Source organism: Pelobates fuscus, chromosome 11 (assembly GCF_036172605.1).
Source record: "Pelobates fuscus isolate aPelFus1 chromosome 11, aPelFus1.pri, whole genome shotgun sequence".
Taxonomy (NCBI): Eukaryota; Metazoa; Chordata; class Amphibia; order Anura; family Pelobatidae; genus Pelobates; species Pelobates fuscus.
In genome coordinates, this window is record NC_086327.1 from 53,171,666 (window position 1) to 53,190,577 (window position 18,912).

At 39.0% G+C, this 18,912-nt stretch overlaps 1 protein-coding gene across 1 annotated transcript in view; it reads left to right on the forward strand.

Moving 5' to 3' along the window:
• The first annotated feature begins 898 nt into the window (after positions 1–898).
• The window catches only part of FAM83E (family with sequence similarity 83 member E), a 102,438-nt gene continuing 84,424 nt past the window's right edge, over positions 899–18,912 (forward strand). Inside the window, exon 1 of the mRNA XM_063436815.1 lies at positions 899–1,343. The gene's annotated coding sequence lies outside the window, so the exon portion shown is untranslated. The remainder of the gene's footprint in view (positions 1,344–18,912) is intronic.

Below are 18,912 nucleotides of genomic sequence, written 5' to 3' on the forward strand. Positions count from 1 at the left end.
TAAGTAAAATAAATAAATAGTGCCAGTAAAACAACTTTTTTTTTCTGGCACTATAGATTCGCTTTAATGTAATTTACATGCCTTGTTCAACTAGTCTTCTAAGTTAAAATAACAATACTGAGAATATTAGTAAAAATGGAACTTTAAGTTACTGGGTTGGGCAAAAATCTAAATCCACTTTAAAAAGTTCTGATTTACAAAAAATCTCAAATCCAGCTAGCCTCAGAGCTTTGTTATTTATGCCTACATTTTCAGTTCAGTATTATGTAATATTTAGTGAATAAATCACAATTTGTCACCTGACTTTACCTGAGCCTATTCGCTGCAGTACATTGATAGTTTTAGTCCAGATCGCTTTTTTAAAAATAGATTATAATGAAAACTCCTAATGACAAGTATAAATCATGTGCAAACAGTGATCTGGCTGCAGATAACAACTGAATCTGCACTCTAGTTTCGATCGATTTGATGCAAATGCCCCAGAACTATTTGGGGCATTTGCATTTTAGAATGATTTCTAACTAAATTAATCAAAAATCTGAAATTATTAGTATTGTGTTTTTTTTTTTCATTTATTTTTATTTCAGTATATATACATACTACAACAATTACATAGACAGAAACCAGAAAACAGAAAACAGAAAAAAAAAAAATAGTATTGTTTTTTATTCCACTATCCATGAGTTCTTGCTTATACAATAATAACAACAACAACAACAACAAATAATACTACTAATAATAATAATAATAAAAAAAAATGTATGAATGTTTAACAAGGTGAAGCCCTTCCACATATTTCTGTTTTTTTTTTCTTTCTGATTTCGCATCTCAGCTTTCACATTATTCAAATGATCTGCTAAGGTGAGAGTACTTCCTGGTTGCCAGAGGTATACACACTGCATGACCTGCTGGTGTGTCTTCAGTGTCTGGCATTATGTCAGGAAGAACAAAGGAAAGGATAATACAGCAGGTGGAGAGAAGTAAAAGAAAGCCACACACTGGGAACAGCCCTGCTAACCTTTTTTCACTTGCTTTCTTAGTGAGAGAATAGCACCCAGGCTGGTTATTAACATTTCATGCATTTGGTAAAGAGGAGTTGGATATTATGAGCTCTGTCATCAGAAACATAAGCCTTAAAAACTTGGAAGACTTGTAGGTGGGAATTTCTTCAATGCATAAATCAAAGAAAAATGATAAAAGCACAGAAAACTGCCGCAGACTGAAAAGAACCCAAAGGACATCATCGCTGCAAGAAACTGCGAGAAACTTTTTTTGATTTACAAGAGCTGGACGTGGAAGCTCTGGGAACAGACTCAAAAACAATGAAGAGAACATCTCGTGAGGTATACTAAGAATTTATACATACATATGTATGTATAACGTTTTATCATATACTGCTTTTATCATAATACTGTTTTAAAAAGCCTATTAGCAACACGTTTCAGTCATCCTTTTCTTTAATACAGTGCATCTTTTATTTAAAATCACCCACAGGATAACATTATGAAAGTGAATACTCATGCATCCTATATGATTTATGCTGATTTAACAATAAAATCTGAACCTACGGAAGTAATTCAAAAGGAATTTCAAATTTAAGGTCAAAATAGCCAAACGGGAATAATTCTCTGAGTCAGCTATGCTTTCAGTATGGCTACTCTGGCCTTGAAAGTAAAACTCACTTTAAATTCTCACTTTAGTAAATAACCCTGATTATAGTTTGACCAAATACAGCTCTGTGTATTTGCGAAATGACCCTCAAAATGTATGTGTATACAATTTATACTCCAGGACGTACGTAAATATAAGAGAAATCTCAACGTATTGCTTGGTAAAATATTGCATGAATAAATATATATCAAAAATATACCTCTTTAGGTTTTGCATTGAGGTAATCACATGACATTTTCAGTTACTGGCAGTTATGTCTATTAATCTCCTAGCTTTGTCTATATCCTCCCTTTGCCACCATGCGTTAATGATTTATACAAAACAATGAGCGTCCTGGTTACCTTCCTTTGGGAATGACAGCAGGCTGACAGCTTACAGCAGTAAGAGTATTATTTGTACAAACAGCCGCTCGTTCGTTATATATTATTTAATAGTTGATGGCATTGAAAAGCTTCACATTATCTATCTAACCATTCCCACCCTTTTAAATACGCCAATAAAAAAATCAAGTCTAAGCTTCACTGCGTAAAAACGAAAGGAGAGTAGTTCATTTTATGGTACACCCAGAAAATATAGCATAAAAACTGTACCGAGGATCGAGGAAGTATACTTTCTAGATATTTGTAATTAAATGACATATTCTGAAGTACTGTACAATTATATAGTTATATATTTTGACAAGGAGATTAAGATATGAAGAGGGCCCTGTTTACAATCTAGATGTTTGACAGAATAATGTATATAATCACATTTCAATCTATATTTCTCTCTTTTTCTTTTTGTCTCTTTCGTTTTCTCTCTCTATCTCTCGTTCTCTCTTTCGCACTTAAGGTGCAAGGTAAAACATATGGGATAAGTGGTAATAAAATTAGACCCATTTGACTATATTAAAATATATGTATGCTACAATGTTTACACATAAATAATGGAAACTGTTTAGGAATCCCCCTGAAGAGGAAATTTTACACAATGTGATAGCTAACTTAAAGTGATGTATTACATTGTCTTTTAAATTAATTGTTTTATTTTATTTTATTTTACATATATTGTCAGACAAAGCTTGGCAAAGTATGTAAATTAGCCATTAACTCCCGCAGCACCATTCACAAGGTGTGCGCATGCATGTGTGCAGCGCTGTTGAAGAAAATGGCAAATGCACACATTCAGTATTTTTCAGTTAGATGTTCGAGCATGAATGCACATGCCCAAGGCATTATGGGAGAAGGAAGCCATCACAGTGCTGAAGTGCAGCAGGAGAGAAATGTTTACTTACCTCTGCTGATTTATTCACCCTAGTAAATGCTGAAAACATGTTTACTTTCATGAAGGAACAAGGAACTATCACTTCTCTGGAAGTGGCTGTTCCTCTTTAACAATGGGTGGCTACTAGTATGTAATGCTCAAATGTTGCAGTAGCCACTTCACGTTACAATCACATTTAGCGCATGTTTAGCAGAACACGTTCAACTTGGCTATCATCAGAAATTAAGGGCCCCAGAACAACTTCTTTTTAACCTGGATCTCTTTTGTTTTTCCACAAAAAGCACTGAACACAAAAAGCACTGAAAAAAATGTAAATTGCTATGATGCATTTTTTAATAAAGACCCTTGGAATCTGCTACATTAGGGCCAAAGTGGGTGGAGCACATTGGCTGCAATCCATGGTCTTTTTGTTATCAGCAGTAGATGTCAACTACTGCTGATAATATTATCCAGCATGACACCACAGTTGTCAAAACCTCTTATTAAATTACAGGATTGTGCCCTAAATTTAAATTAAAGCTGCATATTCAAAAAGAAAAAGAATTAGAAACAAAACAAGTGTAATTCCCCACCTCTCATCACTGTTTTGATACACTTATATATTGTCTGACAATCCTTACAGGAGATACAACTAAAAAGCATGTTAAAGGATCACTATGGTGCCAAGAAAACAAACTCGTTTTCCTGGCACTATAGGGTTTTAGGTCCCCCCCCCACCCTCAGGGTCCCACTCTCACCGGGCTGAAGAGGGAGGAAGGGGTTAAACTCTTACCTTTCTCCAGCGCCGGGCTCCCTCGGCGCTGGAGAAATCTCCTCTCTCTCCCGACGTCAGCTTTGAATGGGCATGCGCGGCAAGAGCCGCTCGCGCATTCAATCAGTCCATAGGAAAGCATTTCTCAATGCTTTCCTATGGAGGTCAGCGTCTTCTCACTGTGATTTTCACAGAGAGAAGTGCGGAAGCGCCTTTAGCAGTCGTCAATGAGACAGCCACTAGAGGCTGGATTAACCCTATTGTAAACATAGCAGTTTCTCTTAAACTGCTATGTTTACAGCTGCAGGGTTAACCCTAGATGGACCTGGCACCCAGACCACTTCATTGAGCTGAAGTGGTCTGGGTGCCTATAGTGATCCTTTAACAGAAAGGAAACCTACAGTAATTAAAAGTATAACTATAAATGCCATAGCATATCTATACATGTACTCTATACATTACTTCTTACCCACCAAATATTACAATTTCATTGTTTACCTATATATAAACAGGCATTTAATTTTAACAGTATCTATTCACGCAGATCAGGTTTTAGAATACATTACTCCATGGGTAGTGACATCATCCATTAAAATGATCCAAAAAAAAAAAAAATGATCCACTTAAAGATGGAAAGTAATGTGTAGTTCACATTATTTAAGGTGTCATAACCTCTGGCAGAATGGGGAATAAATATCCCAGTAACCACAAGATTAGTGAAAGTTACACTATCGAGTGGAATGTGCCACCATTTTAAACCAGGTCACTCCCAAGATTAAATAGCTGGGACTGTAACATGAATTAATCTCCAATAATCTCAGATAACATAGGGACATGTATGTCCCACTTCTACCCAAATTCAAACATTTGCCTTTAACCCTTTCATTACCCTATCACACAACACCTAACCCTAATATTAACTCTAACATTAATCTTATCCAAAAACCTAACCCTGTACCTAGCACATAGTTCACCATTATTCATCCTCTATACAGAGACTACTACCTGTGTCTGTAACTCCTACTATTCTTGGACAGCTTCGGTACATGCATAATACAGTGCTTCCCTAATAGTAAACATCTTAACATCTACACTACTATAGAAACATAGAAACATAGAATGTGACGGCAGATAAAAACCATTCGGCCCATCTCGTCTGCCCAATATTTCAAAATACTTGAATTAGCCCCTGGCCTTATCTTAAAGGACCACTATCGTGCCAGGAAAACATACTCGTTTTCCTGGCACTATAGTGCCCTGAGGGTGCCCCCACCCTCAGGGACCCCCTCCCGCCGGGCTCTGGGGAGAGGAAAGGGGTTAAAACTTACCTTTCTCCAGCGCCGGGCAGGGAGCTCTTCTCCTCCGATCCTGCTCCTCTCCTCCCATTCGGCTGAATGCGCACGCGCGGCAAGAGCTGCGCGCGCATTCAGCCGGTCTCATAGGAAAGCATTATCAATGCTTTCCTATGGACGCTTGCGTGATCTCACTGTGATTTTCACAGTGAGAATCACGCAAGCGCCTCTAGCGGTTGTCAATGAGACAGCCACTAGAGGCTTTGAGGGCTGGATTAACCCATTTATAAACATAGCAGTTTCTCTGAAACTGCTATGTTTATAAAAAAAAAAAATGGGTTAACCCTAGCTGGACCTGGCACCCAGACCACTTCATTAAGCTGAAGTGGTCTGGGTGCCTAGAGTGGTCCTTTAAGGCCTTATGCCTATCCCACGCATGCTTAAACTCCCTCACTGTGTTAACCTCCACCACTTCAGCTGGAAGGCTATTCCATGCATCCACTACCCTCTAAGTAAAGTAATACTTCCTGATATTATTTTTAAACCTTTGCCCCTCTAATTTAAGACTATGTCCTCTTGTTGTGGTAGTTTAAATATGTTTAAATATAGTCTCCTCCTCTACTGTGTTGAATCCCTTTATGTATTTAACTGTTTCTATCAAATTCCCCCTGTCTCGTCTTTCCTCCAAGCTATACATGTTAAGTCCTTTAACCTTTCCTGGTAAGTTTTATTCTGCAATCCATGAACCAGTTTAGTAGCCCTTTTCTGAACTCTTTCTAGAGTATCAATATCCTACACTATAATGCTAACCTTGGCCCTAACCCTAACTCCAACATTATCACACTAACCTTAGTTTGAAAATACCATGTGAAAAACACATACAAGTAAAGAGTGTATTAGTAGAAAATCATGCAAAATTGATGGTCTTGACGCTATCCACTGTTGTGTTTTATATTTTGGTAAATTTGGTGTAATTTAGTGATTGATCTCACTGTGGATTTGTAGCAGCACCTTAATAAACAAATGGTTATATCACACATTTTATACTTTGCTGCAGACCCCACCCAAGTTCCATACCAATGTATTGCCCCCCGGTAAGGATATAACCGGATACCCGAACCCTATCCAAATTCCATAACATGTATTGCATCCTGGTAGGGGTATAGCCGGATACCCCTACCCCACCAAGGTTCCGAGCCACCGCCGGGCTCGAACCCCCAACTTAACACCAACATTAGAACCAATATTATAACCGACCAACTGGAACCACTCAGCCAAAACGTCCTTAATTCCTCTGTGGTTCCCCCCGTGACTATGTATGCCTGTATATACCCCCTAACTAACCCCGCCTCTGTGACAAAGCAGGGATAAAGAGAACTCAACCCAAGGGAGGGAGGGAGGAACCAACTCGAACTGGTAGGGAAGTTAATGGTGACAGGAGCTAAAATGGTCAGCCTATTTATGTTAGGCAGCTCCCCAAATCAAACTTCAAAAGCACAGCCCTATCTCTCCCCCTAAGCCCGCCTCCAACCCCTGTCAAGGTCCTATTCCACTTATGCTGCTCAAGTTCCATTGGGCTACAGTCAGTGTAGTACATAAGTTTTCCATGCTTCAGTCTTTCTGTTTTTTATGAGTAGCACCTCTAAATCTACTGGATTTAGACATTAGTATTGCATTGATATGTCCGCTAAGTAATCTGCGTTCAAGTTAAACCTAATTCCTTGTCTGAGCAACGTTTGCTTACTTAATAAAAGAGGGAAATATGTTGGGTGGCACTGAAGAAATTATTTTCTAATATACCGTAGATATCACAGCCATACAATAATGTTTAAGGTATGTTTTTACACTAAAAGAAACATTGTATATGTTTCATTTGATATGCTAAGTCAATGTTTATCTTATCATTCTGGGTGTCACGTGGTTGTTTTTTTTTATTCTATACTACAATTAACTTTTGATTTCCATTACAAGCCTTGCTTGTTTTCATTTTTCCCAGCACTGTTTTCCACTCTGCAGAGAAACACACTTTGATAGGAACACACAGTTCACAACTCCATTTTGTCATCTGAAACTGTACAGAGACACTTAAAATCACATCTACAACACAATCTACATCTTTCAAACCCCAGGGCCATATTCTTGCAAGAAGGGGTGGAGGGAGAGGTTTGTACTCTTTAAGTATGCGATGCCTTGTACAGTGTAGATGCGCAGTGTAACTGTAATTAATGTAGGTGCTCACTATTTCCACACATTGAAATTATTTTTACATTTGGCTGGCATTTAAGAAGCTACATACACATCGCCAGGATCCTGACATAACCCTTCCTCTTCTCCCACTTACCAAGCAATCAGTAGGGCAGAGCTACTGCCTGTTATTAGAACAATCATCATATCAGAGATATTACCTGTGTCACCTGGCTACAGCAGAAAGGCAATGGGAGATTAATTTGCAGCTATAGTCATGGTGTAGGAATGAATGTTTTGGCATTTTAGAGCACTAGGCTGATTTTCCACTTGGGTACAATCTCTATAGTCTTGATAGATTGCACCTAAAAGAATGAGGTTCTGCTGTACTGTGGGACAGAATGGCTAGAAAGCTGGAGGAGATTTTAAACCAGTGGTAGGGGGGAGAGACACTGACATTTACAAAAGTTACAAAGATTGGACAGAAAGGAGAGGGGTTTCACCTCTGCACAACATGTATGTAATAATAACAGTAATACAAATTCACATAAAGTACAAGTGACTCATGATAATATTAAATGTATGCTTACTAATGTAATGAGCTTAAATAACAAAATGAGGAAACTAGAGGCACTAGCATACACTGAGAAATATTACATTATTGGCATATTGGAAACATAGTGGAATAAGACACATGACTGGGCAGTTAGCCTAAATGGTTACACATTATTTAGGAAGGATAGAAAAGGAGAGCTGCAGGACCTGCCATCCTGTCCTGTATACTTACCACCACCGGACCACCAGGGATGGCTGTGTCCCCCCCCCCCCCCTTCACCAAAGGTAAGAAGAAGGGAAGGGGGGGGGGGGCACAGCCATACTGATTTAATAAGTATTTAATATGTTTAAAAACATTTTTTTTTTTAAATGTAATGCATCTTCAACTCCTCCCCCCACACACAGCACCCCTACCCCCCTACACAGAGCACCCCTACCCCCCTACACACAGCACCCCTACCCCCCTACACACAGCACCCCTACACACCCACACACAGCACCCCTACCCCCCCACACAGCACCCCTACCCCCCACACACAGCACCCCACACACAGCACCCCTACCCCCCTACACACAGCACCCCTACCCCCCCCACACAGCACCCCTACCCCCCACACACAGCACCCCACACACAGCACCCCTACCCCCCCTACACACAGCACCCCTACCCCCCCTACACACAGCACCACTACCCCCCTACACACAGCACCACTACCCCCCTACACACAGCACCCCTACTCCCCCTACACACAGCACCCCTACTCCCCCTACACACAGCACCGCTACCCCCCCTACACACAGGAGCCCAGGAATGAAAATTAACCCCATCATGGCATACCATTTGTAAAAGTAGATAACCCACGGTATTCAAAATGGGGTCCAGTCTTTTGTAGTAGCCACTTAGCCACAAACGCTTGCCAAAGTTAGCGTTCATATTTGTTTTTTGCGTTATTTTTACACAAAAACTGCACTTTTACTGGTGATTTCATCATCGTGATATGTTTTTCTGTTGTAAACACTCATATTTGTGTTCAGCGAAGTCTCACGAATATCCCCCATGTACAGGTTTTATGGTGGTTTGAAAAGATATAGAGTCACTATAGGGCTTGCCCAATTCAGTTGCCAGATTGGTTTGCTGGGTCTATGTTGTCTTTTGAGACAGGTTTACCAGGTTTGTTTAACCCCTTAAGGACTGGACTGTTTTTGCGATGTTGTACATTTGCGACCAGGCCTCTTTTCTTTTGTGGTGTTTGTGTTTAGCTGTAATTTTCCGCTCTCTCATTGACTGTTCCTATACAAATTATATATCGTTTTTTTCAGGTCAAAAAGGGCTTTCTTTACATACCATTATTTATATAATCTCATGTAATTTCATTTAAATTAAAAAAAAAAAAATATGATGAAAAATTGAAAAAAGTAATTTTTTTTTACTTTTATTTGAAAAGCGAATGAAATAAACTGCAAAATAGATTCAAAATGTTGTCCTAAATATAAAAATACCCAGTGTTTACATGCTTGTTTGCAAGTTATAGGGCTATAGGTACAAGTAGGATATTGCGGTTTCAAAACATACAAACATTTCTCAATAGTGACATTGTAACACTTTTATCTGTCTTAAATGTCTGAATAACACCCCACATGTACATATTTTTTTTTAAAGTAGACAACCCAGGGTATTCAATATGGGGCATGTCCAGTCTTTTTTAGTAGCCACTTAGTCGCAAACACTGGCCAAAGTTAGCGTTCATATTTGTTTGTGTGTGAAAAAAGTTAAAAACTAAAGTGAACGCTAATTTTGGCCAGTGCTTGTGACTAAGTGGCTACTAAAAAAGACTGGACATACCCAATTTGCAATACCTTGGGTTGTCTTCTTTTGAAAATGGTATGCCATCATGGGGGTAAACTTTCAAAAACGCTATAAAACCTGTACATGGGGGGTACTGTTATACTCGGGAGACTTTGCTGAACACAAATATCAGTGTTTCAAAACAGGAAAACGTATCACAACAATTATATCATCAGTAAAAGTTCTGTTTGTGTGTGAAAAATGCAAAAAAAGTCACTTTCACTGACAATATCATCACGGTGATATGTTTTACTGTTTTGAATCAATAATATTTGTGTTCAGCGAAGTCTCCCGAGTAGAACAGTACCCCCCATGTACAGGTTTTAGGGTGTCATAGAAAGTTACAGGGTAAAATACAGTGCTAGCAAATTAAATGCTCTGGACTTCAAATTGCAATCAATAAAATTACTTAATTATGTAAAAATTTTACATAAATACTCACGTAGAATTTAAATATATATGCATATTTATATATTTGAAGTCTACGTGTATATTTATATAATTATTTATGTAATTATTTTTATTTATTTATATATACATAGATATATATATACACAATTTCATTCTAAGTGTATTTTGAGATATATATATATATTAATATCAAAATACAGTTAGAATAACATTTCATATAGATATATAACTTTTTTTAAAAATTTATTATTATTTTTACAGGTTTTTATGGAATTTAAATTACTTATTATTTGTATTTTATAATATATATATATATATATATATATACACACACACACAATATATATAGTTATTATATATATTATATATATATATAAACGTGTAATTTAATTATAAGTGTATTTTTATATTACTATATGTATATATTAATACAAAAATACACTTAGTATGACATTATAAATATATGATATATAGACATATATTATATACATAATATATGTCTATATGTCACATATATATATATATATATATATATATTCACATATATAATTCTATTCTTTTATTAACATGTACCTGTAAACAAGCTCAGTTAATTTGCCAGAGATGTTGCTAGGGTCAAAAACACTTAAGGGTTAAATAATTATTGTGTCCCCCACTTAACTCCACCCTTTAAAATGTCTCTTGACACACTCATAGTTACTTATAGATGCACAAACACACACAGACGGACAGATAAGCAGATAAGTACAAATTGGAACACACAAGCACAGATAGATACAGTAACAAACAGGTGAACACAAAAAACACAGAGACAGGCAGACACTCACAGATACAGATAGACACAAAACCACAGATCAGCGCAGAAATAGAAAAAGAAACAGATAGGCACACAAAAGCATACACACACAGGCACACATAGGCACACACAAACAGGCACACTTACATTTCATAAAAATAATACTAGCTCCTAAACCGGTTCCATTGAGGCCATTAAATTTTGTCACAAATTGGAAAAAAAACTATTTCTTGAATACAAAGTCAGATTCCTCACTAGATCAGCAAGCTGTTACACCAAGTATTAACTATTATATACTTGAATATTTTATTTTCCAAAAAAGCATATATATAGTAGCAGCTGACAAAACAAATTTATTAAATAAAGTAGTGGTCCAGGCACTCAAGGTTATAGCCAAAAATCTGTTTTATTGGAGCAAGCAAGCATCAATGTTTCAACCCGACTGGGTTTTTGAGGTTGACATACTTGATATGGGGCTTGGCCTTCCCCGGATCCAGTGCACCTAGACAGGCTGGTGGGAGCGGATACTTTCATTTTAAAGCAAATTATTAAGGCTGAGAATTCCGCTTTCTATTGTTCTCGCTATAAAGAATCTTTCCTCTGCAAACTTTTATTTCATGAAGTCTAAATGGGTGACCTTTTGTCATTTATGTAGTCCCAATAATGAAAAGGCTATCAGAGAGGTGTTTGTAAAAGCCCAGCATATATTTGTATAATGACATCATATCCCCTGTAAGCTATCTTTTTTTCTAAAGTAAACCAGTTCAATTGTTCTAAACTTATTTCATCACTAAATCTTCAATTCCCCTTTAATTTTGTAGAGTGCATCTTCAATTTTCCTAACGTTGTAACATCCTTTTGTAAACAAAGGCCCCAAACTGCAAGACATACTTAAGGTGGGCTGTTGCCATTTATTTATAAAAAAGCTATATTATGTTTTTGGTATGTGAATTTATACCCCATTTTATACACGTCAAAAGCTTACTGGCGGTAGCAATGTTGCCTAGATTGTTGTCTATAACTATCACCAATTCCTTTTTATTTATTGTTTCCCTAAAGAAATAAATATATATATATGTGTGTGTGTGTGTGTGTGTGTGTGCATTCCTAACTCCAAAATCCATAACTTTGCATTTATCTACTTTAAATCTCGTCTGCCACTTCACTGTATAGTTTTATAATTTGTCAAATGCCTCTGCAATAAAGGAATATCCTGCTCACATTGTATTAGCTTACCTAATTTATTTCCATCTGCAAACACTGACATGTGGCTTTCAACTCCTTTGCAAGATAACTCATAAACATATTTACAAGAAGAGAACAAGAACAGATACTTGAGATACTCCACTTACCACCTTTGTCTAACATTTTATTTTATTGAGAAATGTTTTTTTTTTTTTTTTTTCACTTTAGCCCACTCCCTCTAGCATGTAAGCTCATTGAGCAGGGCCTCAACCCCTCTGTTTCTGTGTGTCCAACTTGTCTGGTTACAACTACACGTTTGTTCGTCCACCCACTGTAAAGCGCTGCGGAATTTGTTGGCGCTAAATAAATAATAACATAATAATAATAATAATATATATATACCGTATATACTCGAGTATAAGACGAGTTTTTCAGCACATTTTTTGTGCTGAAAAACACTCACTCGTCTTATACTCGAGTCAGTTGTCTGTATTATGGCAATTTACACTGCCATAATACAGACAAGGACCGGGGGCTGTCAGGAAGCTGTAACTTACCTTCACCGCAGCTCCTGTCAGCTCCCTTCTCTCTCCTCCGTCCGTGCAGCTCCCAGGTCAGCTTCCTCTGCAACTCTCGCGAGAGCCGCAGGGTCAGAGCGTTGCCACGGGTTGCAGAGAGTTGCAGAGGAAGCTGACCTGGGAGCTGCACGGACGGAGGAGAGAGAAGGGAGCTGACAGGAGCTGCGGTGAAGGTAAGTTACAGCTTCCTGACAGCCCCCTTCCTACAGCCCATCCACTGGACCACCAGGGAGTGAGAGCCCCCCTCCCTGGCCAGCTAACAAGCAGGGAGGGGGGACGAAAAAATAAATAAAAAAAATAATAATAATAAAATATACATATTCATATACACACACTGCACTGCATTCATTATATACACACTGCACTCATACACACACACTGCACTCATATACACACACTGCACTCATATACACACACTGCACTCATATACACACACTGCACTCCATTCATTATATACACTCTGCATTCATACACACACTGCATTCATACATACACACTGCATTCATTATATACACACTGCACTCACACACTGCACTCATATACACACACTGCACTGCATTCATTATATACACACTGCATACACACTGCACTCATACACACACTGCACTGCATTCATTATACACACACTGCACTCATACACGCACTGCACTCATATACACGCACTGCACTCCATTCATTATATACACACTGCATTCATACACACACTGCATACACACACAGCATTCATATACACACTGCATTCATACACACACACACACTGCATTCATTATATACACACACTGTAAATAAATATTAAATTAATATAATTTTTTTAGGATCTAATTTTATTTAGAAATTTACCAGTAGCTGCTGCATTTTCCACCCTAGTCTTATACTCGAGTCAATAAGTTTTCCCAGTTTTTGGGGGTAAAATTAGGGGCCTCGGCTTATATTCGGGTCGGCTTATACTCGAGTATATACGGTAATTATATATACATATGTACATATATTAATATTAAAATACACTTGGACAGTGTAAGTGTATGTAAAAGTGTAAAAAAAGTGTAAAAGTGTACAGGGAGTGCAGAATTATTAGGCAAGTTGTATTTTTGAGGATTAATTTTATTATTGAACAACAACCATGTTCTCAATGAACCCAAAAAACTCATTAATATCAAAGCTGAATATTTTTGGAAGTAGTTTTTAGTTTGTTTTTAGTTTTAGCTATTTTAGGGGGATATCTGTGTGTGCAGGTGACTATTACTGTGCATAATTATTAGGCAACTTAACAAAAAACAAATATATACCCATTTCAATTATTTATTTTTACCAGTGAAACCAATATAACATCTCAACATTCACAAATATACATTTCTGACATTCAAAAACAAAACAAAAACAAATCAGTGACCAATATAGCCACCTTTCTTTGCAAGGACACTCAAAAGCCTGCCATCCATGGATTCTGTCAGTGTTTTGATCTGTTCACCATCAACATTGCGTGCAGAAGCAACCACAGCCTCCCAGACACTGTTACGAGAGGTGTACTGTTTTCCCTCCTTGTAAATCTCACATTTGATGATGGAACACAGGTTCTCAATGGGGTTCAGATCAGGTGAACAAGGAGGCCATGTCATTAGATTTTCTTCTTTTATACCCTTTCTTGCCAGCCACGCTGTGGAGTACTTGGACGCGTGTGATGGAGCATTGTCCTGCATGAAAATCATGTTTTTCTTGAAGGATGCAGACTTCTTCCTGTACCACTGCTTGAAGAAGGTGTCTTCCAGAAACTGGCAGTAGGACTGGGAGTTGAGCTTGACTCCATCCTCAACCCAAAAAGGCCCCACAAGCTCATCTTTGATGATACCAGCCCAAACCAGTACTCCACCACCACCTTGCTGGCGTCTGAGTCGGACTGGAGCTCTCTGCCCTTTACCAATCCAGCCACGGGCCCATCCATCTGGCCCATCAAGACTCACTCTCATTTCATCAGTCCATAAAACCTTAGAAAAATCAGTCTTGATATATTTCTTGGCCCAGTCTTGACGTTTCAGCTTGTGTGTCTTGTTCAGTGGTGGTCGTCTTTCAGCCTTTCTTACCTTGGCCATGTCTCTGAGTATTGCACACCTTGTGCTTTTGGGCACTCCAGTGATGTTGCAGCTCTGAAATATGGGCAAACTGGTGGCAAGTGGCATCTTGGCAGCTGCACGCTTGACTTTTCTCAGTTCATGGGCAGTTATTTTGCGCCTTGGTTTTTCCACACGCTTCTTGCGACCCTGTTGACTATTTTGAATGAAACGCTTGATTGTTCGATGATCACGCTTCAGAAGCTTTGCAATTTTAAGAGTGCTGCATCCCTCTGCAAGATATCTCACTATTTTTGACTTCTCTGAGCCTGTCAAGTCCTTCTTTTGACCCATTTTGCCAAAGGAAAGGAAGTTGCCTAATAATTATGCACACCTGATATAGGGTGTTGATGTCATTAGACCACACCCCTTCTCATTACAGAGATGCACATAACCTAATATGCTTAATTGGTAGTAGGCTTTCGAGCCTATACAGCTTGGAGTAAGACAACATGCATAAAGAGGATGATGTGGTCAAAATACTCATTTGCCTAATAATTCTGCACTCCCTGTATATATATATATATATTACATAGTTACATAGTTACATAGTTAGATAGCTGAAAAGAGACTTGCGTCCATCAAGTTCAGCCTTCCTCACACCTGTTTTTTGCTGTTGATCCAAAAGAGAAAAAAAACAAAAAAAAAAACCCCAGTTTGAAGTCATGCTATGCCTCCCGCCGGCATTTAGGGCCCCAAAATGCGGTTAAGGGGTTAGGGGTGGCGGATGTTCTATGCCGTCCTTTTTTGGGGTGGGCCTAAACGCTGGCGGGCAGCATAGAACGTCCCCGCCGTCCTTTGTACTTACCGGGTCCCCGCCGTTCCCCCAACGGCGGTCGCGATCCTGGGGTCTTTTCATTCCTGGGCTACCATTTGTTCTCAAAGGCAACATAACCAGTCTGGCAAATCTCAATGTGTATAAACTGAAAAATTTAATGTACAATATTGAACCCTGTAACTTTCCAAAACACCATAAAACTTGTACATTCGGGGTACTGTTTTACCCGTGAGACATCGCTGAATACAAATATGTGTACTTTATTGCAGTAACAGCTAACGGTATTGTGACATTCACAGTTAAAATGCCATGCAGAACTAAAAAAATATTTGATGTGACATGAAAGTCCTGTTTCTCCTGAACAAAATTATATATGATAAGTGTGGGTACGCCTGGACATATAGCGCAGATTCAAGGTTTTGTTTACGTTTTGATTTAATCACAACTTGTACAATTGGCTCAGTCCTTAAGGGGTTAAATAGGTTAAAGTGAGAATTCAAAGTGAATTTAAAAACTAAGGCCAAAGTAGCCCAATTGGGGAAAAAAACTCTTAACTAGCTATGCTTTACGTTTAGGTATTTTATCTTAAAATTAGAAAATCACTTTGAATTCTCACTTTAGTATATTCCCTTATAATATCCAATGCATCAATACAATGTATACATAAGTCAGGGAAGTAGATACAAATATAGAGGTTTTCCAACTTCTATATCAAGTAGTCTAGAGAGGACAGCTTAGCTGCACTATTTATGAAATGAATATTAGAAATTAATAAGGCAATTATAATGATAATAACAATACAAACACAACAATAATCAAACACTGTTAAAAAGAAAAAGGAGACACCAACCACCACACAATGCAAATTATAAGTGGTTAAACCAATAGTTAGAAAAAGGAGACGTAATTTAAAAATCACTGACTAGTTCAGACATTTGAGGTAAATGAGTGGGAAAAAACATACACAACCCAAAAAGGTCTCACCTCTTGCGCCACTTACTTAGAAACACAACAAAATCTACTGTACAGGTGGTACATGGTAGCTAGTACACATAGTTACATAGGCTGAAAAGAGATATGTGTCCATCAAGTTCAGCCTTCCTCACATTTGTTTTTTTGCTGTTGATCCAAACGAAGGCAAAAAAAAACCAGTTTCAAGTACTTCCAATTTTGCCACAAACTAGGGGGGGGGGGGAAATCCCACATGACAGTAAGCAGTAAGATTTATCCTTGGATCAAGAAGCTATAACCCTACAGTTGAAAAATGATATAATTGAATACTATGTTTTTGCAAGTATGCAAGTATAATATATGGCCCCATACGACCAACAAATGTTGGAGAAGCAATGAAGCGATAGGAAATATGATACATGTTTGGTGGGAGTGTGAAAAACGCAAACCAATCAGGTAGACATAAAGTTATGATACTCTCATTGCCCCCCTCTGGGAAAAAAAATAACCCCACCAACTTTGCAGAGTTTACATGACCAAATATCCCTAAACTGGACATATGAAAATATGCTTAAAACTCAATATGGCACAATTGCTCATAAATTGGAAGCTCAGACAATATGGGAAACCAACATCCAGAGCAAGATGAACATGACCTAGACACATAACGTAAAAGATGCACATCAGTAAAACTCTCCTGCTGAATGGGCTCTGATACAGCTCCCCCCCTCTTCCCTACTCATCTGACTATATATCATATCACCTATATAAGGGCCTACGGGCACTGCTCTTGAAACATAGCACTGTACAACCCCTCCCCTTCTCCTTTAGCACCTCACTGCACCTCAGTTTGGTAAGGTATTTATTAGACCCACTGTTTAAAAAGTACCAGATAAAGCTGAATTGTATGTCAAGACACAAGTTTATTTTGTGATACTGTCTGTAAGATATATTTGTACAATGTATGACAAATGGTGTTATATCCTGTGAAACTCTTTTTACATTTCGTCTGTGATAATGATGAGTCTGTATCCGGAATTAAATAAAAATTGACAGATTATCTCTCCCAAGCCGAGCCCGCTAATCCCCATAACCCATAACCCACACCTGGGCGATGGTCTCGCACCGTCCGCCTGGCTGATAGACAACCAGAATGGATACATACCCATACACGATGTGCTTAACAATACGGGAGTGAAACCGCTAAGACCGACCACGCTCCTACACCAGTTCCATTACACCCAGTTGAAACACTTCTACCATAACCTGCCACACAGGGCTAAAATCCACAGAGACCTTACATGGTATGAGAAGTTGTGCTCGCAAACACCAGAGGCAGACGGGAGAGTCTCGGCGATATACCAAACCCTTATCACAGGGCATAGAGTAAAAAACAACCTGTACAAGCGCCAATGGGAAGAATGGACAGCCAAATCCTTCACGGGTGACCAATGGGAAAAAATCTTGATACTACAACACAAGAGCTCCTCGAGCTCCCATTTCCAAGAGGTAAACTATAAGCTGCTAACACACTGGTATCGCACATCATCCTTACTCAGCCGATACATCCGGACTATCCCGAACACTTGCTGGAGATGCAACGAAGGCCCCGGCTCCATACGGCACATCTGGTGGGACTGCACGAAAATTTAGCCATACTGGAGGAGCATAGAACATGAAATACAAGAAATACTAGACGACCCCCCACACTTGACAATGGAAGCATCCCTATTACATCATACGGAGCAACCGCCCTCTACCTATAAAAAAAATCGATCATGAGGCACCTGCTGAACGCAGCGAAATCCTTGATCCCACTGCATTGGAAGAAAGAAGAACCACCCACAACAGAACAATGGAAGCACAAAGTGGAAGAAATACGCACTGCAGAAGCCAAGATAGCGGATCTACTGGGCAGAGGAGAACGACACACGGAACTCTGGAGGCCATGGCTATTATATATAGTGTAGGAGACGAGATGCAGGCAGACACACAATAATGTCCACACAGAAGAGCGGAGACGGGGGACCCGGGCGCGCCATGAGGGCGACCTGCACACCTTAGATTCACGAACCCCCCCCCGGCCGGCCATGCCCGTCCCCCCCTCTTCCCCCCCCTTTCCCTCCCCCCTCACCGGACCAACCAGAGACGACACACAAACACAAACACGATCCAGAGCAAGACACAAGTAGGGACGACACCCTTGATAACACTGTGAAGCTGGAAACTAGCGAAATTTGCGATAACACTGGAGCTTAGGAGGTGACACGTGAGGTTAGATGGTACTCAAAAGGGGAATTCACCCAGAATTGTAGAGAACCGCCTCAGACAAAGGAAGACACAAAGCAACAACTCAAACGGAGAAACTTGGGACACCACAACTGACATGGGCCCACGATACGCCAGCACCACATATATAACTAAAGGTACAGATACCCACTGACATACACCGATCGATACGGGACATAACACCAGGACTCAACCACACCAACACTAGATCGAACAAACAAATGGTTCCAACTACCTTCCCGAGCAAGGAACCCACA